The sequence below is a fragment of the Pseudophryne corroboree genome, unplaced genomic scaffold (genome assembly GCF_028390025.1).
Source record: "Pseudophryne corroboree isolate aPseCor3 unplaced genomic scaffold, aPseCor3.hap2 scaffold_621, whole genome shotgun sequence".
Taxonomy (NCBI): Eukaryota; Metazoa; Chordata; class Amphibia; order Anura; family Myobatrachidae; genus Pseudophryne; species Pseudophryne corroboree.
This window is the reverse complement of record NW_026970217.1, coordinates 78,757-104,511: the sequence shown is the minus strand read 5'-3', so window position 1 is coordinate 104,511 and position 25,755 is coordinate 78,757. Positions and strand designations below refer to the sequence as shown.

The 25,755-nt window shown below is 41.9% G+C and overlaps 12 non-coding genes and 2 pseudogenes across 12 annotated transcripts; 12 read left to right on the top strand and 2 right to left on the bottom strand.

Annotated features, from left to right (window-relative positions):
- The first annotated feature begins 333 nt into the window (after window positions 1-333).
- On the top strand, window positions 334-407 carry TRNAN-AUU (transfer RNA asparagine (anticodon AUU)). The gene has a single exon. It is a non-coding gene; the product is annotated as a tRNA-Asn (tRNA).
- Window positions 408-6,314: 5,907 nt separating this feature from the next.
- LOC135035918 (U1 spliceosomal RNA) lies at window positions 6,315-6,478 on the top strand. Its single transcript, XR_010230802.1, has one exon. It is a non-coding gene; the product is annotated as a U1 spliceosomal RNA (small nuclear RNA).
- A 152-nt stretch (window positions 6,479-6,630) lies between these two features.
- LOC135035931 (U1 spliceosomal RNA) lies at window positions 6,631-6,793 on the top strand. Its single transcript, XR_010230815.1, has one exon. It is a non-coding gene; the product is annotated as a U1 spliceosomal RNA (small nuclear RNA).
- Window positions 6,794-7,454: 661 nt separating this feature from the next.
- On the top strand, window positions 7,455-7,618 carry LOC135035913 (U1 spliceosomal RNA). Its single transcript, XR_010230799.1, has one exon. It is a non-coding gene; the product is annotated as a U1 spliceosomal RNA (small nuclear RNA).
- A 152-nt stretch (window positions 7,619-7,770) lies between these two features.
- LOC135035933 (U1 spliceosomal RNA) lies at window positions 7,771-7,933 on the top strand. The gene has a single exon (XR_010230818.1). It is a non-coding gene; the product is annotated as a U1 spliceosomal RNA (small nuclear RNA).
- A 671-nt stretch (window positions 7,934-8,604) lies between these two features.
- LOC135035909 (U1 spliceosomal RNA) lies at window positions 8,605-8,768 on the top strand. Its single transcript, XR_010230795.1, has one exon. It is a non-coding gene; the product is annotated as a U1 spliceosomal RNA (small nuclear RNA).
- A 152-nt stretch (window positions 8,769-8,920) lies between these two features.
- On the top strand, window positions 8,921-9,083 carry LOC135035944 (U1 spliceosomal RNA). Its single transcript, XR_010230828.1, has one exon. It is a non-coding gene; the product is annotated as a U1 spliceosomal RNA (small nuclear RNA).
- A 671-nt stretch (window positions 9,084-9,754) lies between these two features.
- Window positions 9,755-9,918, top strand: LOC135035922 (U1 spliceosomal RNA). The gene has a single exon (XR_010230806.1). It is a non-coding gene; the product is annotated as a U1 spliceosomal RNA (small nuclear RNA).
- A 152-nt stretch (window positions 9,919-10,070) lies between these two features.
- Window positions 10,071-10,233, top strand: LOC135035929 (U1 spliceosomal RNA). Its single transcript, XR_010230813.1, has one exon. It is a non-coding gene; the product is annotated as a U1 spliceosomal RNA (small nuclear RNA).
- Window positions 10,234-10,895: 662 nt separating this feature from the next.
- LOC135035903 (U1 spliceosomal RNA) lies at window positions 10,896-11,059 on the top strand. Its single transcript, XR_010230789.1, has one exon. It is a non-coding gene; the product is annotated as a U1 spliceosomal RNA (small nuclear RNA).
- A 152-nt stretch (window positions 11,060-11,211) lies between these two features.
- Window positions 11,212-11,353, top strand: LOC135035895 (U1 spliceosomal RNA; annotated as a pseudogene).
- A 2,601-nt stretch (window positions 11,354-13,954) lies between these two features.
- On the bottom strand, window positions 13,955-14,096 carry LOC135035899 (U1 spliceosomal RNA; annotated as a pseudogene).
- A 152-nt stretch (window positions 14,097-14,248) lies between these two features.
- Window positions 14,249-14,412, bottom strand: LOC135035924 (U1 spliceosomal RNA). The gene has a single exon (XR_010230808.1). It is a non-coding gene; the product is annotated as a U1 spliceosomal RNA (small nuclear RNA).
- Window positions 14,413-23,229: 8,817 nt separating this feature from the next.
- Window positions 23,230-23,303, top strand: TRNAN-AUU (transfer RNA asparagine (anticodon AUU)). The gene has a single exon. It is a non-coding gene; the product is annotated as a tRNA-Asn (tRNA).
- Window positions 23,304-25,755: the final 2,452 nt, after the last annotated feature.

The window sequence follows — 25,755 nt, the reverse complement described above, 5'->3', positions numbered from 1 at the left end:
CTTTAAGTAAAAATAAAAGAGACAAAATATCAATCCCAGTTTTGGATTACTTTAATTAACAAAAAAAATGCATATAGCAGAGGATAGTTTCAATCTGCCTACCTCTGGGTTATGAGCCCAGCATGCTTCCATTGCAGTACTCTCCTGCACATGTAAGTGCAAGAGATCATGAAGCACTCACTCATCATGGGAAAGTACCAATGTGTTTCTTCGTTGGTTGATGGAAGAAACATCTTACAAAAACTCTCCAGATTATTGACTTTTTAAAGTTTTTCTAGGAAACGTTTTAGATGAATGCTTATTAGCCTTTGTCAGTATGGACTTTTGCAAAGTGTCTCTGTGGCGCAATCGGTTAGTGTGTTTGGCTATTAACCAAAAGGTTGGTGGTTCAATCCCACCCAGGGACGTAATTAACCTTGTGATCAGATTTTGGTGATATTTAAGTAGACAAGTCAAAATTTCAAACCTCCTCTTATGGTGTAGGGTACATGGCCTTCTCTGATGTAATCAGAGTTAGATTTGATTCAGTGATTTTATAAAAAACAGCTAGGAAGCACAATTTAGCAGTGGGTTGCAGAGAAAAAAATATGCTGGCAGAAAAATCCAATCGAGTGATTAAACAGCTCTTCATTTTCTGGCTTTATTTTTATGCTAACAAATTTGTTCTCTGAAAAGTGTCCACAAAGCCAAGTCTCTGATTAACACCTTTGTAAGGATGGTTTATCACCTATTACTAAATTAAACTTGCTTCATTGGAAAGGCAGCAAGATGCATCCTCATTTCAATGTCTACTGAAATAATACAAGTTGACACCAGGAAACATTAACGCCACTGCATCCTTGCTGCTTTCTCATGTGGAAGTCTGTTTAATGTGAAAACAAGGTGATATCTAATTAGCACACAGGTAAGGAATTAAGAAAATCTTTATTTAAGGGTGAAGATGTTTCTCACAAAATTGTTGACCCAATGCAACATTGAAATTCAAGCTGGAAAGATGATTTTAATATATCACTTGTACATTTTGTATTGCTCTTCTGGTGACAATGTAGTTTGTTTTTGTCAATTGCCATTTTAATAATAGGGTAAAGAAAATTAAGTGGATTTTTGAAAGAAAACAATACTGTCAATATACTATTAAAACAAATTAAAATGGTAAAAGTTATTGTACTTTAAGTAAAAATAAAAGAGCCAAAATATCAATCCCAGTTTTGGATTACTTTAATTAACAAACAAAAAAATGCATATAGCAGAGGATAGTTTCAATCTGCCTACCTCTGGGTTATGGGCCCAGCATGCTTCCATTGCTGTACTCTGCTGCACATGTAAGTGCAAGAGATCCTGAAGCACTCACTCATCATGGGAAAGTACCAATGTGTTTCTTCGTTGGTTGATAGAAGAAACATCTTACAAAAACTCTCCAGATTATTGACTTTTTTAAGTTTTTCTAGGAAACGTTTTAGATGAATGCTTATTAGCATTTGTCAGTAAGTACTTTTTGCAAAGTGTCTCTGTGGCGCAATCAGTTAGTGTGTACGGCTATTAACCAAAAGGTTGGTGGTTCAATCCCACCCAGGGACGTAATTGACATTGTTATCAGATTTTGGTGATCTTTAAGTAGACAAGTCAAATTTCATACCCCCTGTTATGGTGTAGGGTACCTGGCCTTCTCTGATGTAATCAGAGTTAGATTTGATTCAGTGATTTTATAAAAACATCTAGGAAGCACAATTTAGCAGTGGGTTGCAGAGAAAAAAAATATGCTGGCAGAAAAATCCAATTGAGTGATTAAACAGCTCTTCATTTTCTGGCTTTATTTTTATGCTAACAAATTTGTTCTCTGAAAAGTGTCCACAAAGCCAAGTCTCTGATTAACACCTTTGTAAGGATGGTTTTTCACCTATTACTAAATTAAACTTGCTTCATTGGAAAGGCAGCAAGATGCATCCTCATTTCAATGTCTACTGAAATAATACAAGTTGACACCAGGAAACATTAACGCCACTGCATCCTTGCTGCTTTCTCATGTGGAAGTCTGTTTAATATGAAAACAAGGTGATATCTAATTAGCACACAGGTAAGGAATTAAGAAAATCTTAATTTAAGGGTGAAGATGTTTCTCACAAAATCGTTGCCCCAATGCATCATTGAAATTCAAGCTGGAAATATGATTTTAATATATCACTTGTACATTTTGTATTGCTCTTCTGGTGACAATGTAGTTTGTTTTTGTCAATTACCATTTTAATAATAGGGTAAAGAAAATGAAGTGGATTTTTGAAAGAAAACAATACTGTCAATATACTATTAAAACAAATTAAAATGGTAAAAGTTATTGTACTTTAAGTAAAAATAAAAGAGACAAAATATCAATCCCAGTTTTGGATTACTTTAATTAACAAAAAAAATGCATATAGCAGAGGATAGTTTCAATCTGCCTACCTCTGGGTTATGGGCCCAGCATGCTTCCATTGCAGTACTCTGCTGCACATGTAAGTGCAAGAGATCCTGAAGCACTCACTCATCATGGGAAAGTACCAATGTGTTTCTTCGTTGGTTGATGGAAGAAACATCTTACAAAAACTCTCCAGATTATTGACTTTTTAAAGTTTTTCTAGGAAACGTTTTAGATGAATGCTTATTAGCCTTTGTCAGTATGGACTTTTGCAAAGTGTCTCTGTGGCGCAATCAGTTAGTATGTAAGGCTATTAACCATAAGGCTGGTGGTTCAATCCCATCCAGGGACCTAATTGACCTTGATATCAGATTTTAGTGTTCTTTAAGTAGACAAGTCAAAATTTCAAACCCCCTGTTATGGTGTAGGGTACCTGGCCTTCTCTGATGTAATCAGAGTTAGATTTGATTCAGTGATTTTATAAAAACAGCTAGGAAGCACAATTTAGCAGTGGGTTGCAGAGAAAAAAAATATGCTGGCAGAAAAATCCAATTGAGTGATTAAACAGCTCTTCATTTTCTGGCTTTATATTTATGCTAACAAATTTGTTCTCTGAAAAGTGTCCACAAAGCCAAGACTCTGATTAACACCTTTGTAAGGATGGTTTTTCACCTATTACTAAATTAAACTTGCTTCATTGGAAAGGCAGCAAGATGCATCCTCATTTCAATGTCTACTAAAATAATACAAGTTGACACCAGGAAACATTAACGCCACTGCATCCTTGCTGCTTTCTCATGTGGAAGTCTGTTTTATATGAAAACAAGGTGATATCTAATTAGCACACAGGTAAGGAATTAAGAAAATCTTTATTTAAGGGTGAAGATGTTTCTCACAAAATCGTTGCCCCAATGCATCATTGAAATTCAAGCTGGAAATATGATTTTAATATATCACTTGTACATTTTGTATTGCTCTTCTGGTGACAATGTAGTTTGTTTTTGTCAATTACCATTTTAATAATAGGGTAAAGAAAATTAAGTGGATTTTTGAAAGAAAACAATACTGTCAATATACTATTAAAACAAATTAAAATGGTAAAAGTTATTGTACTTTAAGTAAAAATAAAAGAGCCAAAATATCAATCCCAGTTTTGGATTACTTTAATTAACAAACAAAAAAATGCATATAGCAGAGGATAGTTTCAACCTGCCTACCTCTGGGTTATGGGCCCAGCATGCTTCCATTGCTGTACTCTGCTGCACATGTAAGTGCAAGAGATCCTGAAGCACTCACTCATCATGGGAAAGTACCAATGTGTTTCTTCGTTGGTTGATAGAAGAAACATCTTACAAAAACTCTCCAGATTATTGACTTTTTTAAGTTTTTCTAGGAAACGTTTTAGATGAATGCTTATTAGCATTTGTCAGTATGTACTTTTGCAAAGTGTCTCTGTGGCGCAATCAGTTAGTGTGTACGGCTATTAACCAAAAGGTTGGTGGTTCAATCCCACCCAGGGACGTAATTGACCTTGTTATCAGATTTTGGTGATCTTTAAGTAGACAAGTCAAATTTCATACCCCCTGTTATGGTGTAGGGTACCTGGCCTTCTCTGATGTAATCAGAGTTAGATTTGATTCAGTGATTTTATAAAAACATCTAGGAAGCACAATTTAGCAGTGGGTTGCAGAGAAAAAGAAATATGCTGGCAAAAAAATCAAATTGCGTGATTAAACAGCTCTTCATTTTCTGGATTTATTTTTATGCTAACAAATTTGTTCTCTGAAAAGTGTCCACAAAGCCAAGTCTCTGATTAACACCTTTGTAGGGATGGTTTTTCACCTATTACTAAATTAAACTTGCTTCATTGGAAAGGCAGCAAGATGTATCCTCATTTCAATGTCTACTGAAATAATACAGGTTGACACCAGGAAACATTAACGCCACTGCATCCTTGCTGCTTTCTCATGTGGAAGTCTGTTTAATGTGAAAACAAGGTGATATCTAATTAGCACACAGGTAAGGAATTAAGAAAATCTTTATTTAAGGGTGAAGATGTTTCTCACAAAATTGTTGACCCAATGCATCATTGAAATTCAAGCTGGAAAGATGATTTTAATATATCACTTGTACATTTTGTATTGCTCTTCTGGTGACAATGTAGTTTGTTTTTGTCAATTACCATTTTAATAATAGGGTAAAGAAAATGAAGTGGATTTTTGAAAGAAAACAATACTGTCAATATACTATTAAAACAAATTAAAATGGTAAAAGTTATTGTACTTTAAGTAAAAATAAAAGAGACAAAATATCAATCCCAGTTTTGGATTACTTTAATTAACAAAAAAAATGCATATAGCAGAGGATAGTTTCAATCTGCCTACCTCTGGGTTATGGGCCCAGCATGCTTCCATTGCAGTATTCTGCTGCACATGTAAGTGCAAGAGATCCTGAAGCACTCACTCATCATGGGAAAGTACCAATGTGTTTCTTCGTTGGTTGATGGAAGAAACATCTTACAAAAACTCTCCAGATTATTGACTTTTTAAAGTTTTTCTAGGAAACGTTTTAGATGAATGCTTATTAGCCTTTGTCAGTATAGACTTTTGCAAAGTGTCTCTGTGGCGCAATCGGTTAGTGTGTTTGGCTATTAACCAAAAGGTTGGTGGTTCAATCTCACCCAGGGATGTAATTAACCTTGTGATCAAATTTTGGTGATATTTAAGTAGACAAGTCAAAATTTCAAACCTCCTCTTATGGTGTAGGGTACCTGGCCTTCTCTGATGTAATCAGAGTTAGATTTGATTCAGTGATTTTATAAAAAACAGCTAGGAAGCACAATTTAGCAGTGGGTTGCAGAGAAAAAAAATATGCTGGCAGAAAAATCCAATCGAGTGATTAAACAGCTCTTCATTTTCTGGCTTTATTTTTATGCTAACAAATTTGTTCTCTGAAAAGTGTCCACAAAGCCAAGTCTCTGATTAACACCTTTGTAAGGATGGTTTTTCACCTATTACTAAATTAAACTTGCTTCATTGGAAAGGCAGCAAGATGCATCCTCATTTCAATGTCTACTGAAATAATACAAGTTGACACCAGGAAAAATTAACGCCACTGCATCCTTGCTGCTTTCTCATGTGGAAGTCTGTTTAATGTGAAAACAAGGTGATATCTAATTAGCACACAGGTAAGGAATTAAGAAAATCTTTATTTAAGGGTGAAGATGTTTCTCACAAAATCGTTGCCCCAATGCATCATTGAAATTCAAGCTGGAAAGATGATTTTAATATATCACTTGTACATTTTGTATTGCTCTTCTGGTGACAATGTAGTTTGTTTTTGTCAATTACCATTTTAATAATAGGGTAAAGAAAATGAAGTGGATTTTTGAAAGAAAACAATACTGTCAATATACTATTAAAACAAATTAAAATGGTAAAAGTTATTGTACTTTAAGTAAAAATAAAAGAGACAAAATATCAATCCCAGTTTTGGATTACTTTAATTAACAAAAAAAAAAATGCATATAGCAGAGGATAGTTTCAATCTGCCTACCTCTCGGTTATGAGCCCAGCATGCTTCCATTGCAGTACTCTGCTGCACATGTAAGTTCAAGAGATCCTGAAGCACTCACTCATCATGGGAAAGTACCAATGTGTTTCTTCGTTGGTTGATGGAAGAAACATCTTACAAAAACTCTCCAGATTATTGACTTTTTAAAGTTTTTCTAGGAAACGTTTTAGATGAATGCTTATTAGCCTTTGTCAGTATGGACTTTTGCAAAGTGTCTCTGTGGCGCAATCAGTTAGTATGTGCAGTTGTTGTCCCCAGATGAGAGTTCCCTTGTGTTGCCTCAGTTGAATCTCCTTTACTTGACAGAGATGTGCCTGAGCAGCGGCCCTCCCCAGCCCTATCCCAAATCATACTTATTTTGCATAGGAGATACCATGGTCATGAAAATTGTTCTCCCAGGGTGAGGTTCATTCATTGCATTCTGGGTATGCTGACCCCTGTGATTTCCCCAAATGTGGGAAACTCGACTGCATTATTTGTGGTAGTGGGGGACTGTGTTTGTGCTTTCTTCTGGTCAGCTCTGGTAAAAGTCAGATTTCTTTGTCTCAGATCTTCCTCTAGCCTTGTTCTTCTTTCGAGAGTTCCCTTGTGCTGCCTCAGTTGGATCTCCTTCACTTGACAGGGGGGTGCCCGAGCAGCGACCCTCCCCAGCTCTAGCCCAACTCCTACTTACCTGCCAGGTGAGATACTATGATCATGAAGGTGCTTCTCCCAGGGCAAGGCTCACCCATTGCACTCTGGGTGTGCTGCCCCTGTGATTTCCCCAAATGTGGGAAACTTGACTGCATAATTTGTGTTTCCACTGGTCGGCTTTCATATAATTCAGATCTCTTTGTCTAAGGTCTCTCTCCAGCCTAGTTTGCTGTCTGTTTCCACTTCTTTTTTTTTGAGCCCCTCCCTTCTATACCCTTGTGCACTATCCTGACTTCTCCTGTCTGCTTACTTTGTGCCTTCCAATGCACAATGCAAACTACAGGTAGTGCTGCATGGCCCACAACCTGTTACTTGCCTTACAGAGCAGCTCTGGAGCTGTTACAGTGCCAAGCTGCTGCAAGAAATCAGCTTGAATGCTGGGGCATTGCCAACATGAGCCCCACACCGAAGGAGGGTGGGGGTGTTTAATGCGAACTAAGGGTCATCCAAGCGCCGCAAAAGGCCGCCATGCCCTGCATACCCCTTTTCTCTTTTCATATGCAGATGAGGGTTCCAGCCAACTTTGGCCCACTGCTTGGATGACATCACTGTATGCAAATCCGTCTTCTGCAGACCTTCCCCCAGGAATGCTTGTACTAGTTGTTGCATTTGGTTTGTTGTTGGGGGTGCTTCAGTATTAGGCAGCCTTCTGCCCTCCCATGTTCATTTGAAAATATGTGTTCTCCCTGCAGTTGTTGTCCCCAGATGAGAGTTCCCTTGTGCTGCCTCAGTTGAATCTCCTTTACTTGACAGAGATATGCCTGAGCAGCGGCCCTCCCCAGCCCTATCCCAAATCATACTTATTTTGCATAGGAGTTACCATGGTCATGAAGATTGTTCTCCCAGGGTGAGGTTCATTCATTGCATTCTGGGTATGCTGACCCCTGTGATTTCCCCAAATGTGGGAAACTCGACTGCATTATTTGTGGTAGTGGGGGACTGTGTTTGTGCTTTCCTCTGGTCAGCTCTGGTAAAAGTCAGATTTCTTTGTCTCAGATCTTCCTCTAGCCTTGTTCTTCTTTCGAGAGTTCCCTTGTGCTGCCTCAGTTGGATCTCCTTCACTTGACAGGGGGGTGCCCGAGCAGCGACCCTCCCCAGCTCTAGCCCAACTCCTACTTACCTGCCAGGTGAGATACTATGATCAGGAAGGTGCTTCTCCCAGGGCAAGGCTCACCCATTGCACTCTGGGTGTGCTGCTCCTGCGATTTCCCCAAATGTGGGACACTTGACTGCATAATTTGTGTTTCCTCTGGTCGGCTCTCATATAATTCAGATCTCTTTGTCTCAGGTCTCTCTCCAGCCTAGTTTGCTGTCTGTTTCCACTTCTCTTTTCTTGAGCCGCTCCCTTCTATGCCCTTGCGCACTATCCTGACTTCTCCCGTCTGCTTACTTTGTGCCTTCCAACGCACAATGCGAACTACAGGTAGTGCTGCAGGGCCCACACCCTTTTAGTTGCCTTACAGAGCAGCTCTGGAGCTGTTACAGTGCCCAGCTGCTGCAAGAAATCAGCTGGAATGCTTCAGGGGCTGGGGCATTGCCAACATGAGCCCCACACCGAAGGAGGGTGGGGGTGTTTAATGCGAACTAAGGGTCATCCAAGCGCAGCAAAAGGCCGCCATGCCCTGCATACCCCTTTTCTCTTTTCATATGCAGATGAGGGTTCCAGCCAACTTTGGCCCACTGCTTGGATGACATCACTGTATGCAAATCCGTCTTCTGCAGACCTTCCCCCAGGAATGCTTGTACTAGTTGTTGCATTTGGTTTGTTGTTTGGGGGTGCTTCAGTATTAGGCAGCCTTCTACCCTCCCATGTTCATTTGAAAATATGTGTTCTCCCTGCAGTTGTTGTCCCCAGATGAGAGTTCCCTTGTGCTGCCTCAGTTGAATCTTCTTTACTTGACAGATATATGCCTGAGCAGCGGCCCTCCCCAGCCCTATCCCAAATCATACTTATTTTGCATAGGAGATACCATGGTCATGAAGATTGTTCTCCCAGGGTGAGGTTCATTCATTGCATTCTGGGTATGCTGACCCCTGTGATTTCCCCAAATGTGGGAAACTCGACTGCATTATTTGTGATAGTGGGGGACTGTGTTTGTGCTTTCCTCTGGTCAGCTCTGGTAAAAGTCAGATTTCTTTGTCTCAGATCTTCCTCTAGCCTTGTTCTTCTTTCGAGAGTTCCCTTGTGCTGCCTCAGTTGGATCTCCTTCACTTGACTGGGGGGTGCCCGAGCAGCGACCCTCCCCAGCTCTAGCCCAACTCCTACTTACCTGCCAGGTGAGATACTATGATCAGGAAGTTGCTACTCCCAGTGCAAGGCTCACCCATTGCACTCTGGGTGTGCTGCTCCTGCGATTTCCCCAAATGTGGGAAACTTGACTGCATAATTTGTGTTTCCCCTGGTCGGCTCTCGTATAATTCAGATCTCTTTGTCTCAGGTCTCTCTCCAGCCTAGTTTGCTGTCTGTTTCCACTTCTCTTTTCTTGAGCCGCTCCCTTCTATGCCCTTGCGCACTATCCTGACTTCTCCCGTCTGCTTACTTTGTGCTTTCCAATGCACAATGCAAACTACAGGTAGTGCTGCAGGGCCCACACCCTTTTACTTGCCTTACAGAGCAGCTCTGGGGATGTTACAGTGCCCAGCTGCTGCAAGAAATCAGCTTGAATGCTTCAGGGGCTGGGGCATAGCCAACATGAGCCCCACACCGAAGGAGGGTGGAGGTGTTTAATGCGAACTAGGGGTCATCCAAGCGCCGCAAAAGGCCGCCATGCCCTGCACGCACCTTTTCTCTTTTCATATGCAGACGAGGGTTGAAGCCAACTTTGACCCACTGCTTGGATGGCATTACCATATGCAAATCAATCTGCTGCAGGCCTTCCCCCAGGAATGCTTGCACTAGTTGTTGCATTTGGTTTGTTGTTTGGGGGTGCTTCAGTATTAGGCAGCCTTCTGCCCTCCCATGTTCATCTGAAAATATGTGTTCTCCCTGCAGTTGTTGTCCCCAGATGAGAGTTCCCTTGTGCTGCCTCAGTTGAATCTCCTTTACTTGACAGAGATGTGCCTGAGCAGCGGACCTCCCTAGCCCTATCTCAAATCATACTTATTTTGCATAGGAGATACCATGGTCAAGAAGATTGTTCCCCCAGGGTGAGGGTCATTCATTGCATTCTGGGTATGCTGACCCCTGTGATTTCCCCAAATGTGGGAAACTTGACTGCATTATTTGTAGTAGTGGGGGACTGTGTTTGTGCTTTCCTCTGGTCAGCTCTGGTAAAAGTCAGATTTCTTTGTCTCATTTCTTCCTCTAGCCTTATTCTTCTTTTGAGAGTTCCCTTGTGCTGCCTCAGTTGGATCTCCTTCACTTGACAGAGGGGTGCTTAAGCAGGGACCCTCCCCAGCTATAGCCCAACTCCTACTTACCTGCCAGGTGAGATACTATGATCATGAAGGTGCTTCTCCCAGGGCAAGGCTCACCCATTGCACTCTGGGTGTGCTGCTCCTGCGATTTCCCCAAATGTGGGACACTTGACTGCATAATTTGTGTTTCCCCTGGTCGGCTCTCGTATAATTCAGATCTCTTTGTCTAAGGTCTCTCTCCAGCCTAGTTTGCTGTCTGTTTCCACTTCTTTTTTTTTGAGCCCCTCCCTTCTATACCCTTGTGCACTATCCTGACTTCTCCTGTCTGCTTACTTTGTGCCTTCCAATGCACAATGCAAACTACAGGTAGTGCTGCATGGCCCACAACCTGTTACTTGCCTTACAGAGCAGCTCTGGAGCTGTTACAGTGCCAAGCTGCTGCAAGAAATCAGCTTGAATGCTGGGGCATTGCCAACATGAGCCCCACACCGAAGGAGGGTGGGGGTGTTTAATGCGAACTAAGGGTCATCCAAGCGCCGCAAAAGGCCGCCATGCCCTGCATACCCCTTTTCTCTTTTCATATGCAGATGAGGGTTCCAGCCAACTTTGGCCCACTGCTTGGATGACATCACTGTATGCAAATCCGTCTTCTGCAGACCTTCCCCCAGGAATGCTTGTACTAGTTGTTGCATTTGGTTTGTTGTTTGGGGGTGCTTCAGTATTAGGCAGCCTTCTGCCCTCCCATGTTCATTTGAAAATATGTGTTCTCCCTACAGTTGTTGTCCCCAGATGAGAGTTCCCTTGTGTTGCCTCAGTTGAATCTCCTTTACTTGACAGAGATGTGCCTGAGCAGCGGCCCTCCCCAGCCCTATCCCAAATCATACTTATTTTGCATAGGAGATACCATGGTCATGAAGATTGTTCTCCCAGGGTGAGGTTCATTCATTGCATTCTGGGTATGCTGACCCCTGTGATTTCCCCAAATGTGGGAAACTCGACTGCATTATTTGTGGTAGTGGGGGACTGTGTTTGTGCTTTCCTCTGGTCAGCTCTGGTAAAAGTCAGATTTCTTTGTCTCAGATCTTCCTCTAGCCTTGTTCTTCTTTCGAGAGTTCCCTTGTGCTGCCTCAGTTGGATCTCCTTCACTTGACAGGGGGGTGCCCGAGCAGCGACCCTCCCCAGCTCTAGCCCAACTCCTACTTACCTGCCAGGTGAGATACTATGATCATGTAGGTGCTTCTCCCAGGGCAAGGCTCACCCATTGCACTCTGGGTGTGCTGCCCCTTTGAATTCCCCAAATGTGGGAAACTTGACTGCATAATTTGTGTTTCCCCTGGTCGGCTCTCATATAATTCAGATCTCTTTGTCTCAGGTCTCTCTCCAGCCTAGTTTGCTGACTGTTTCCACTTCTCTTTTCTTGAGCCGCTCCCTTCTATGCCCTTGCGCACTACCCTGACTTCTCCCGTCTGCTTACTTTGTGCCTTCCAACGCACAATGCGAACTACAGGTAGTGCTGCAGGGCCCACACCCTTTTAGTTGCCTTACAGAGCAGCTCTGGAGCTGTTACAGTGCCCAGCTGCTGCAAGAAATCAGCTTGAATGCTTCAGGGGCTGGGGCATGGCCAACATGAGCCCCACACCGAAGGAGGGTGGGGGTGTTTAATGCGAACTAGGGGTCATCCAAGCGCAGCAAAAGGCCGCCATGCCCTGCATACCCCTTTTCTCTTTTCATATGCAGATAAGGGTTCCAGCCAACTTTGGCCCACTGCTTGGATGACATCACCGTATGCAATTCCATCTTCTGCAGACCTTCCCCAAGGAATGCTTGTACTAGTTGTTGCATTTGGTTTGTTGTTTGGGGGTGCTTCAGTATTAGGCAGCCTTCTGCCCTCCCATGTTCATCTGAAAATATGTGTTCTCCCTGCAGTTGTTGTCCCCAGATGAGAGTTCCCTTGTGCTGCCTCAGTTGAATCTCCTTTACTTGACAAGGGAGGCATTTTGGATTTTTTCTTTGGGTACCCCTACACCTGATGGTCTGATTGAGAGCATCGAACTGAACAACATTGGCAGTCTCTGAAGATTTTATCTATTGATTTACCTAATATATTATTTATTGAATATCCATTTATTGTATGTTTAATAAATAAACAAAATTATTAGAAGTAGCTATTTTGGGAACAGCATTCCTCTTAGTATGAAACTGTATAATCCTGTTGTGTGTGTTCCTTTAAAGTTCTTTAGTAAAATCCACTAGTAATGATGAACATCAGATTTCTTCCTCCATCCTCTTTTTACACTTTCTCTTGGTTCTATATATATATATTTTTTATTTTTTTCCCCTCCTTCTCCCAAAAGGCCCCCCTCCCTCCCCCCCCCCCCTCCCTGTTTTAAATTTTTACATCTTTAAATCTTTAAATCTTCGAATCCTTAAATTGTCTGTTTAATAATTATTCTTTCTTCAATTCTTTTTGTTGTTTAAGCAGCAATGTAATTATTCCAGGGGTTAAAATAATGAAATATAGAAATAATATTAACAAAAATTAAAGGTAAAAATGAATTGATAGAATGATCCCATTAAAAGTAAATAAATAATATGGATGTTAAGATGAGCGGGTTGGATTCGAACATGGGACTCGCTGCATAGAGTGCAGGTGATGTTTCCCCTGCGCCACAAGAGCTGCTTTAGTAGTGGGTTGGATTTATGTTACCCTAAAAGGTTTTATATAAGTAAATGGGGATCCTTAGTGCTGGGTCTCTGAATTATGTGTATGTGATTATAGAGATGAGGTATTGATTGAAAGATTAGAGGTTAATCTGTATATAGATTATATATTTTCTGTTATTTTTTAAACCACCTTGTTGCTTATTTTATTATTATTTTTAATCACCATGTTGCTTATTTTTATATTATGAAATGCCTTTATATGTGCAATTGCAATTAGAAAGTTGTTCCATATGTGAGTCATTACATGTATGCATCCAATTAGTACATGTATATATCCAATCAACTAATTAGTAATGCTATTGGTCCGGTGCATTTTAAAAAGAGCCTGCTAGGCTGCTGATGTATCCTCTGACGAAACCGCTCTTGGATAACAGCGGAGAAACGCGTAAGGAAGGTGACTACCAGACACTCTGATTGCTGAGATATAAGCCCATTCATGAACGAGCTACATCACGGCGGACGTCTGATGTAAAGACAGCGGTGAAGGGGAAAAAGCAATTTGAGACCGAGCAAAAGGAGGTCTCTACCCCACGGCAGGGAGGAATATCCCGACCGCGAGTGCCAATAAGATCCAGCCACGGTTAACGACTGAGGCAGCATAAGGAAACTCTCATCTGGGGACAACAACTGCAGGGAGAACACATATTTTCAGATGAACATGGGAGGGCAGAAGGCTGCCTAATACTGAAGCACCCCCAAACAACAAACCAAATGCAACAACTAGTGCAAGCATTCCTGGGGGAAGGCCTGCAGCAGATGGATTTGCATATGGTGATGTCATCCAAGCAGTGGGTCAAAGTTGGCGTCAACCCTCGTCTGCATATGAAAAGAGAAAAGGGGCGTGCAGGGCATGGCGGCCTTTTGCGGTGCTTGGATGACCCCTAGTTCACATTAAACACCTCCACCCTCCTTCGGTGTGGGGCTCATGTTGGCTATGCCCCAGCCCCTGAAGCATTCAAGCTGATTTCTTGCAGCAGCTGGGCACTGTAACAGCTCCAGAGCTGCTCTGTAAGGCAAGTAAAAGGGCGTGGGCCCTGCAGCACTACCTGTAGTTTGTATTGTGCGTTGGAAGGCACAAAGTAAGCAGACTGGAGAAGTCAGGATAGTGAGCAAGGGCATAGAAGGGAGTGGCTCAAGAAAAGAGAAGTGGAAACAGACAGCAAACTAGGCTGGAGAGAGACCTGAGACAAAGAGATCTATATTATACGAGAGCCGACCAGGGGAAACACAAATTATGCAGTCAAGTGTCCAACATTTGGGGAAACCGCAGGAGCAGCACACCCAGAGTGCAATGGGTGAGCCTTGCCCTGGGAGAAGCACCTTCATGATCATAGTATCTCACCTGGCAGGTAAGTAGGAGTTGGGCTAGAGCTGGGGAGGGTCGCTGCTCGGGCACCCCCCTGTCAAGTGAAGGAGATCCAACTGAGGCAGCACAAGGGAACTCTCGAAAGAAGAACAAGGCTAGAGGAAGATCTGAGATAAAGAAATCTGACTTTTACCAGAGCTGACCAGAGGAAAGCACAAACACAGTACCTCACTACCACAAATAATGCAGTCCAGTTTCCCACATTTGGGGAAATCACAGGGATCAGCATACCCAGAATGCAATGAATGAACCTCACCCTGGGAGAACAATCTTCATGACCATGGTATCTCCTATGCAAAATAAGTATGATTTGAGATAGGGCTGGGGAGGGCTGCTGCTCAGGCACATCTCTGTCAAGAATTTATAAAGTCTATACATATATATAACCAAATGTCAATATATATATATATATATATAGAACCCAGCGCTCCTATCAAAACTTATCTATTTCTCCAATTTGTTGCTTATTTAATCTTTATACATCTATTAATTTTTACCATATATTATAAAATGCTGCTCCCATAGTTAGTACTGTTCTACCAATAATAAACCAAATTTTAAAGATAATCACACTTGTTATCAAGGGAGCGCAAAAAATAGAATATACAAGCTCTTTATTTTAAAAAAAATATATATAGACAGAAGAAACCCACATTCAACAAAATACAATGGAGTCAACATATATAGGCACCACTATCCATATCTAAATGTAATCAGTATCTATTTCATATTGCCCTTTATGACAACGGAATGTCTATTAAAGTGTCCAAAAAATCCTCCTGGATACAGCTGTTGTAATTAAATCGTTACTTTCCAATTGTAATTGATACATTAAATTCCTTCTTGTGGATGAACAGCAACAGTTGTAACCAACGCCTCTTATTTACTGCAGTTAAAGTTAATATGTAACTCACGTGAGTAATGAAAGAAAACAGGGGGAGAGCGCTGTGATGGTTGGTGAAACACAGCGGTATGCTACAACGTACCCACATTTGCATCCATGCATATATAGATGTAGGTGTGTGTACGTCGGTGTGCGTCCAGGTGTCAACGCGTGTATGTATAGATGCAGGTGTGGGTACGTCTGTGTATGTCCAGGTGTCAGAATGTGTATGTATAGATGCAGGTGTGGGAACGTCAGTGTAGGTTCAGATGTCAGCGCGTGTATGTATAGATGCAGGTGCTTGTATGTCCAGATGTCAGTGCATGTATGTATAGATGCAAGTGTGGGTACGTCGGTGTATGTCCATTTGTCAGCGCGTGTATATATAGATGCAGGTGCTTGTATGTTGGTGTATGTCCAGGTGTCAGCGTGTGTATGTATAGATGCAGGTGTGGGAATGTTAGTGTATGTCCAGGTGTCAGGGTGTGTATGTATGGATATTAGGTGTGGGTACATCAGTGTATGTCCAGGTGTCAGCGCATGTATGTATAGATGCAGGATAATAATCACACAGCGTGCCCCCCACCAACCACAAACCTCCCCCACCCCCCTGTATGACATAAACACCGCTAATTACACTTACACACAATAATTTCAGTTTGCGACCAGGAGCCGGCAATGTATGTGCACCCAAATGAAGCCACTGTACATGCCCTGCAGGCTGCTATGTACTGCACAGGTGCAACAAATTTAAATGCCCTATCTTTAAAATGGGGCATATTTTACTAAATTAAAAAAACCTGTAACTTTCTGTAAAACCTTAACCCCAAAAGGCACTACACTAACATAGGGGTGTAGAGTTGGATCTTGATCCAAGGCACCAACAGGCTAAAGCTTTGACTGTTCCCAGGATGCCTTGCACCGCCTCCTCTATAACCCTGCCCAGTGACGTAACTAGACCTTTGTGGTCCCCATAGCAAAATTCTGAATGGGCCCACCAGCACTCAACAAGAATGAGTGGCGTTTGGGGTCAGAAAAGTAGAGGGGAAGGGGTCTGACAGAGTAGGGGGCAGGACATGAATGAATAGAAACTGAGGTGTCCATTATATAAAGAAATATAGGCCCTCATTCCGAGTTGATCGGTCGCAAGGCGAATTTAGCAGAGTTACACACGCTAAGCCGCCGCCTACTGGGAGTGAATCTTAGCTTCTTAAAATTGCGACCGATGTATTCGCAATATTGCGATTACTAACTACTTAGCAGTTTCAGAGTAGCTCCAGACTTACTCTGCCTGTGCGATCAGTTCAGTGCTTGTCGTTCCTGGTTGACGTCACAAACACACCCAGCGTTCGGCCAGGCACTCCCACCGTTTCTCCGGCCACTCCTGCGTTTTTTCCGGAAACGGTAGCGTTTTCAGCCACACGCCCCTGAAACGCCGTGTTTCCGCCCAGTAACACCCATTTCCTGTCAATCACATTACGATCGCCGGAGCGAAGAAAAAGCCGTGAGTAAAAATACTTTCTTCATAGTAAAGTTACTTGGCGCAGTCGCAGTGCGAACATTGCGCATGCGTACTAAGCGGATTTTCACTGCGATGCGAAGAAAAATACCGAGCGATCAACTCGGAATGAGGGCCATAGTATGTGTGTCTGTGTGTATATCACACACACACACATATAAGGGAAATTCAAATGCCCTCAATTATTGCGCCCATTACACTCTGGTTTAGGTGCACAAAGCACCTAAACCTGAATAAAGTAATGGGCGCGATCGTGAAAAGACACCGTTTGGTTGCCCAAATGGGTCTCTTTGCACACATTTCAGCTTGTTTCCCCTGGGGGTAGCGAGCTGAAATAAACATGTCGCACCCGTTGGCAGCAACATTAGAATAGCTGCTGACGGGCACGATTGAGGGAGGAAAGGGACATTTGAATCCAGCCCATAGATGCAATGTGAATATGTAATTTGTACCTTTCTTTCTTAAAATGTATATAGTAGTGTATACACTAGAGGTCTTTCCGAACCCCCTAATCCTAACATTGTAATTTGCTTTAGGGCGCACCTCCAATTAGTCTAGTGTTTCGTATTTTCACATTAAATACTTTCTTGCATTGGTTGGTTAAAGATTAGATCGTATATTTTTCTAGATATAGCTGTGCATAGTCTACAAGGCTACATGCTTCTCCCCTAACTAGAGATGTGCAGCGGGCATTTTTCGTGTTTCATGTTTTGGTTTTGGATTCGGATCCGCAGTTGTGTTTTGGATACGGACGCGTTTTGGCAAAACCACCTTTTGGGTTTTGTATTCGGGTGATTTTTTTTTAAACCCTCAAACAGCTAAAATCATAGAATTTGGGGGTAATTTTGATCCTATAGTATTAAGCTCAATAACCATAATTTCTACTCCTTTCCAGTCTATTCTGAACACCTCACACCTCCCAATATTATTTTTAGTCCTAAAATTTGCACCAAGGTCCCTGGATGACTAAGCTAAGCGACCCAATTGGGCAGCACAAACACCTGGCCCATCTAGGAGTGGCACTGCAGTGTCAGACAGGATGGTACTTAAAAAAATAGCCCCAAACAGCACATGATGCAAAGATAAATAAAAAAAGAGGCGCAAGATGAAATTGTAGTGTGTCTCTCCTGCTCAGTGTCAGTTCTCAGTAGTATCCTCATCAGTGCTCAGTATCACTGCTCATTGTCTTGTGCTGCATTGTGGTGCTCAGTATACTAGAGTACATTACTAATAGTCCAGTGCTGCATCTTGCTGCTCAGTGTCAGTTCTAGTATCCTCATCAGTGCTCAGTATCACTGCTCATTGTCTTGTGCTGCATTGTGGTGCTCAGTATACTACAGAACATTACTAATAGTCCAGTGCTGCATCTGGCTGCTCAGTGTCAGTTCTAGTAATCTCATCAGTGCTCCGTATCACTGCTCATTGTCTTGTGGTGCTCAGTATACTACAGTACATTACTAATACTCCAGTGTCTTGTGCCGCATATGGCTGCTGTAGGGTGCTGTGGTAGTGTCCTGTCACTGTGCATATGTCATCATTCCAGTCACAGTGATATCTGGTATCTATCTAGTGGTATCTAATTCCAGACATTACCACCGTCTAATTCCAGATATATTACTGGCATATAATTCCACACATTAAAAAATGGAGAACAAAACGGTGGAGGGTAAAATAGGGAAAGCTCAAGATCCACTTCCACCTAGTGCTGAAGCTGCTGCCACTAGTCAAGGAAGAGACTATTCAATGCCATCAACATTATGTAATGATTATACGATACATTATATATCATATCATTGTATGGTTGTAAAATACAACTTAAAAACTTTAATTAATAAATACATAAAGGGGTATATGCAATTGTGGTCGAATTCCCGAAATTGTCGAATTTCGGGTCATTTTCGCCAAAAAAAAAAAAAAATCGTCAATGCAATTCAGTGCTTTCCGTCAAAAAAACGGACTTTCAAAATTCGACTTTTTGAAATTCGACTTTTTGCAAATTCGACTTTTCTGCAATGATACAAGTGCTGCAATTCTACAAAAGCATATTCAATTCAAGTTTGGAAATTCGACAGCAGTGCTTTTAGACAGTAAATTCGTCATTTTCAATCCGTCACACTTTGGAGGGTGAAAACAATAAAAAAAAATTTAAACATGTTTTTTTTGTGTTTTTTTTTTTTGTGGGAATAGCATATCTATTTATATTAGAAGGGATTAGGTACTTTTTTTTTTTTTTTTTTTGGAGGCACAAGTATTATTTATATATTTTTTAAAATATTATTTATTTATTTATTTTTTAGTGCTGGAACGGGAAAATTTAAAAAAAAAATGGCGTGGGGTCCCCCCTCCAAAGCATAACCAGCCTCGGGCTCTTCGAGCTGGTCCTGGTTCTAAAAATGCGGGGAAAAATTGGGCAGGGATCCCCCGTATTTTTAAAACCAGCACCGGGCTCTGCGCCTGGTGCTGGTGCAAAAAATACGGGGGACAAAACGAGCAGGGGTCCCCCGTATTTTTTACACCAGCATCGGGCTCCACTAGCTGGACAGATAATGCCACAGCCGGGGGTCACTTTTATACAGTGCCCTGCGGCCGTGGCATTAAATATCCAACTAGTCACCCCTGGCCGGGGTACCCTGGGGGAGTGGGGACCCCTTCAATCAAGGGGTCCCCCCCCCAGCCACCCAAGGGCCAGGGGTGAAGCCCGAGGCTGTCCCCCCCATCCAAGGGCTGCGGATGGGAGGCTGATAGCCTTGAGTAAAATGACAAGAATATTGTTTTTTCCAGTAGTACTACAAGTCCCAGCAAGCCTCCCCCGCAAGCTGGTACTTGGAGAACCACAAGTACCAGCATGCGGGAGAAAAACGGGCCCGCTGGTACCTGTAGTACTACTGGGAAAAAAATACCCAAATAAAAACAGGACACAGGCACCGTGACAGTAAAACTTTATTACACACTGCCGACACACACATACTTACCTATGTTCACACGCCGACATCGGTCCTCTTCTCCATGTAGAATCCACGGATACCTGAAAAGAAAAGTTCAATATACTCACCTCAGCCAGGGTCCAGAGATAAATCCACGTACTTGGCAAAAAAAGAAAACGGACACACGGACCACCGGACTGAAAGGGGTCCCATGCTGACACATGAGACCCCTTACCCCTAATGCCGGGACACCACGTGACTCCTGTCACTGAAGTCCCTTCAGCCAATCAGGAAGCGCTACTTCCGTGGCGCTCACCTGATTGGCTGTGCGCTGTCTGTGCTGTGACAGCGCATCGCACAGCTCGGTCCATTAGTTTCAATGGTGGGAACTTTGCCGTCAGCGGTGGGGTTACCCGCGGTCAGCCGCTGACCGGCGGGTGACCTCACCGCTAGCCGCTAAGTTCCCACCATTGAATATAATGGACGGAGCTGTGCGATGCGCTGTCACAGCACAGACAGCGCACAGCCAATCAGGTGAGCGCCACGGAAGTAGCGCTTCCTGATTGGCTGAAGGGACTTCAGTGACAGGAGTCACGTGGTGTCCCGGCATTCGGGGTAAGGGGTCTCATGTGTCAGCATGGGACCCCTTTCAGTCCGGTGGTCCGTGTGTCCGTTTTCTTTTTTTGCCAAGTACGTGGATGTATCTCTGGACGTGGATGTACCTCTGGACGCTGGAAGGTGAGTATAATTTTTTTCACAGGTACCCTCGGATCGTCGGAGACCGTGGCAGTCGGCGTGTCAACATAGGTAAGTATGAATGTGTCGGCAGTGTGTAATAAAGTTTTACTGTCACGGTGTCTGTGTCCTGTTTTTATTTGGGTATTTTTTCCCCAGTAGAACTACAGGTACCAGCGGGCCCGTTTTTCTCCCGCATGCTGGTACTTGTGGTTCTCCAAGTACCAGTATGCGGGGGAGGCTTGCTGGGACTTGTAGTTCTTCTGGAAAAAACAATATTCTTGTCATTTTACTCTAGGCTATCAGCCTCCCATCCGCAGCCATTGGATGGGGGGGACAGCCTCGGGCTTCACCCCTGGCCCTTGGGTGGCTGGGGACCCCTTGATTGAAGGGGTCCCCACTCCCCCAGGGTACCCCGGCCAGGGGTGACTAGTTGGATATTTAATGCCACGGCCGCAGGGCACTGCATAAAAGTGACCCCCGGCTGTGGCATTATCTGTCCAGCTAGTGGAGCCCGATGCTGGTGTAAAAAATACGGGGGACCCCTACTCTTTTTGTCCCCCGTATTTTTTGCACCAGCACCAGGCGCAGAGCCCGGTGCTGGTTTTAAAAATACGGGGGATCCCTGCCCAATTTTCCCCCCGCATTTTTGGAACCAGGACCAGCTCGAAGAGCCCGAGGCTGGTTATGCTTTGGAGGGGGGACCCCACGCCATTTTTTTTTCCGTGTTTTTCCCGTTTTTTCCCGTTTTTTTAATTCGCGGCAAAATACGTCAAATTGTCCGTTTTTCGCCCGCGGGACAGTCGAATCCGTTTTTCATTGAATATGGTGAATTCCGGCAGCCACCTGCCGGAATTCACATGTCGAATTGTGTCGAATTTAAAAACGGCCATAATTTGCCGCGATTCGCCGTGAATTGCATATACCCCAAAGTAGCTTTTATGTAACCTTTTTAAACCTATTAGCATAGACCGAATCTCATCGTGTGTATAGGCCTTTAGTTCAACAACAGCATGGGACCAGTTAGTGTGTTTTGACCACTGCACAGCACCTGGTGTTATATAGTAAGCACCACTATGGCATAGTATACAGCATTATGGGCCTGATATGAGTGTGACCAGCGGTGATGTGGAATGCAGTAGGAGGTGCTGTTTAGCAAGCACCACTTCTATATTCACCATGCAGTATATTGTGTGAATATAGAAGTGTTGGTTGTGTTATGTATTAGAGTAATTATTGCAGCTCCCAGCTAAAATTGCAACAATGTAATTTAGTGACAAGCTGCAGAGATTAACCCTTTCTGTGGCTGCTGCACAACCTCTATTCATATCGCTGAATTAAATTAGGGAGATGTTCTCACCCCGCGAGCAAGCGCAGGTATATGCCACACTTATGGTAACATTGGATTTGCAGATATTTTCTTGCAGGGGTGTTTCTAAACAATTTGGCTTCAAATGCGAGATTTAAAAATGCGTGCCCCCCGCCACCATTGGCATTAAAAATTGTGCCCCTCCCCCATATATATATATAAAAAAAACTATATTTGCATGAGCGCTCCGGACGGGATGGGGGGGCGTGACCTCGCAAAAATGGGTATGGTCTCCATAAAATGGGCGTAGCCTTTCAGGCAAAGACTACCTTACACCCCAGTTCTTGACCCTGCACCAACAGACCTCGGCCACCACAGGGAAAAAAGTACAGTCATTTCCACCATGTTAAGCCCCACACATTAATGCCCTTTGGAACATATTATGTCACTCACCACAATATCTGTGATACACTATGCCCTACAGTAAAGCTTCTAATTACTTTTACAAAAACTGCTCAATGCCAAGAGTTTCACGTGCTGGGTGTCATGCTCATTGCCAGGGGTTTCACTCTCTGGGTGTCATGCTCATTGCCAGGGGGAACGCAGTAGGAGGTGTTATATAGTAAGCACCACTATGGCATAGTATATAGCATTATATATATTGTGAGCACTGGTGATGTTGAGTGCAGTAGAGCTGCTGCTGGGTAATTACAATTGACTACAACCACCAATATATTCTGCTGCACTATATATATGCAAAGCTAATTCTGCTGGGTAATTACAATTGAATACAACCACCAATATATTCTGCTGCACTATATCTATATATGCAAGCTAATTCTGCTGGGTAATTACAATTGACTACAACCACCAATATATTCTGCTGCACTATATCTATATATGCAAAGCTAATTCTGCTGAGTAATTACAATTGACTACAACCACCATTATATTCTGCTGCACTATATCTATATATGCAATGCTAATTCTGCTGGGTAATGCAAATTGAAACATTATTGCATAGTATGTGATTTTGAAGTACTTTTTTAAAGTTTTGAATGATATAGACCCAGTTTAATCTTTGTGGAATGCCTGGTTGTTGTTTTTAAGGTAATTTATTGCCTGGCATTTGAGGGGGTGGGGTGTGGTTACAGATTTCAATTATTGGTTTCACTTGTAATAGTCTTCTACTTAAGTCCAATGGTGTAGGCTGTGCAAAGCCATTTGGCTGTGCATTTATTGATCTAAGCGTGCATTTTTATCAAAGCGTGATAAAATTGACACATAACAGCAGCGTTCAATCAGTATCAATTTATCTTCAGCTGATGTCGATTGTGAATTTACGTTTCTTCTCTTCTTGTCACCTACAGGTAATTACAATTGACTACAACCACCAATATATTCTGCTGCACTATATCTATATATGCAAAGCTAATTCTGCTGGGTAATGCAAATTGAAACATTATTGCATAGTATGCAATAATATAGTATGCATATAGCAGAGAATAGTTTCAATCTGCCTACCTCTGGGTTATGGGCCCAGAATGCTTTCATTGCAGTACTCTGCTGCACATGTAAGTGCAAGAAATCCTGAAGCACTCACTCATCATGGGAAAGTACCAATGTGTTTCTTCGTTGATTGATGGAAGAAACATCTTACAAAAACTCTCCAGATTATTGACTTTTAAAGTTTTTCTAGGAAACGTTCTAGATGAATGCTTATTAGCTTTTGTCAGAACATACGTTTGCAAAGTGTCTCTGTGGCGCAATCAGTTAGCGTGTTTGGTTATTAACCAAAAGGTTGGTGGTTCAATCCCACCCAGGGACGTAATTTACCTTGTTATCAGATTTTGGTGATCTTTAAGTAGACAAGTCAAAATTTCAACCCCCCTCTTATGGTGTAGGGTACCTGGCCTTCTCTGATGTAATCAGAGTTAGATTTGATTAAGTGATTTTATAAAAAAAAAACAGCTAGGAAGCACAATTTAGCAGTGGGTTGCAGAGAAAAAGAAATATGCTGGCAAAAAAATCCAATTGAGTGATTAAACAGCTCTTCATTTTCTGGCTTTATTTTTAAGCTAACAAATTTGTTCTCTGAAAAGTGTCCACAAAGCCAAGTATCTGATTAACACCTTTGTAGGGATGGTTTTTCACCTATTACTAAATTAAACTTGCTTCATTGGAAAGGCAGCAAGATGCATCGTCATTTCAATATCTACTGAAATAATACAGGTTGACACCAGGAAACATTAACGCCACTGCATCCTTGCTGCTTTCTCATGTGGAAGTCTGTTTAATGTGAAAACAAGGTGATATCTAATTAGCACACAGGTAAGGAATTAAGAAAATCTTTATTTAAGGGTGAAGATGTTTCTCACAAAATCGTTGCCCCAATGCATCATAGAAATTCAAGCTGGAAAGATGATTTTAATATATCACTTGTACATTTTGTATTGCTCTTCTGGTGACAATGTAGTTTGTTTTTGTCAATTACCATTTTAATAATAGGGTAAAGAAAATTAAGTGGATTTTTGAGAGAAAACAATACTGTCAATATACTATTAAACAAATTAAAATGGTAAAAGTTATTGTACTTTAAGTAAAAATAAAAGAGCTAAAATATCAATCCCAATTTTGGATTACTTTAATTAAAAAAAAATGCATATAGCAGAGGATAGTTTCAATCTGCCTACCTCTGGGTTATCGGCCCAGCATGCTTCCATTGCAGTACTCTGCTGCACATGTAAGTGCAAGAGATCCTGAAGCACTCACTCATCATGGGAAAGTACCAATGTGTTTCTTCGTTGGTTGATGGAAGAAACATCTTACAAAAACTCTCCAGATTATTGACTTTTTTAAGTTTTTCTAGGAAACGTTCTAGATGAATGCTTATTAGCCTTTGTCAGTATGTACTTTTTGCAAAGTGTCTCTGTGGCGCAATCGGTTAGTGTGTTCGGCTATTAACCAAAAGGTTGGTGTTTCAATCCCACCAAGGGACGTAATTGACCTTGTGATCAGATTTTGGTGATATTTAAGTCGACAAGTCAAAATTTCAAACCCCCTGTTATGGTGTGGGTACCTGGCCTTCCCTGATGTAATCAGAGTTAGATTTGATTCAGTGATTTTATAAAAACAGCTAGGAAGCACAATTTAGCAGTGGGTTGCAGAGAAAAAAAATATGCTGGCAGAAAAATCCAATTGAGTGATTAAACAGCTCTTCATTTTCTGGCTTTATTTTTATGCTAACAAATTTGTTCTCTGAAAAGTGTCCACAAAGCCAAGTCTCTGATTAACACCTTTGTAAGGATGGTTTTTCACCTATTACTAAATTAAACTTGCTTCATTGGAAAGGCAGCAAGATGCATCCTCATTTCAATGTCTACTGAAATAATACAGGTTGACACCAGGAAACATTAACGCCACTGCATCCTTGCTGCTTTCTCATGTGGAAGTCTGTTTAATGTGAAAACAAGGTGATATCTAATTAGCACACAGGTAAGGAATTAAGAAAATCTTTATTTAAGGGTGAAGATGTTTCTCACAAAATCGTTGCCCCAATGCATCATTGAAATTCAACCTGGAAAGATGATTTTAATATATCACTTGTACATTTTGTATTGCTCTTCTGGTGACAATGTAGTTTGTTTTTGTCAATTACCATTTTAATAATAGGGTAAAGAAAATTAAGTGGATTTTTGAAATAAAACAATACTGTCAATATACTATTAAAACAAATTAAAATTGTAAAAGTTATTGTACTTTAAGTAAAAATAAAAGAGCAAAAATATCAATCCCAGTTTTGGATTACTTTAATTAACAAAAAAAATGCATATAGCAAAGGATAGTTTCAATCTACCTACCTCTGGGTTATGGGCCCAGCATGCTTCCATTGCAGTACTCTGCTGCACATGTAAGTGCAAGAGATCCTGAAGCACTCACTCATCATGGGAAAGTACCAATGTGTTTCTTCGTTGGTTGATGGAAGAAACATCTTACAAAAACTCTCCAGATTATTGACTTTTTAAAGTTTTTCTAGGAAACGTTCTAGATGAATGCTTATTAGCCTTTGTCAGTACGTACTTTTTGCAAAGTGTATCTGTGGCGCAATCGGTTAGTGTGTTCGGCTATTAACCAAAAGGTTGGTGGTTCAATCCCACCCAGGGACGTAATTGACCTTGTGATCAGATTTTGGTGATATTTAAGTCGACAAGTCAAAATTTCAAACCCCCTGTTATGGTGTGGGTAGCTGGCCTTCCCTGATGTAATCAGAGTTAGATCTG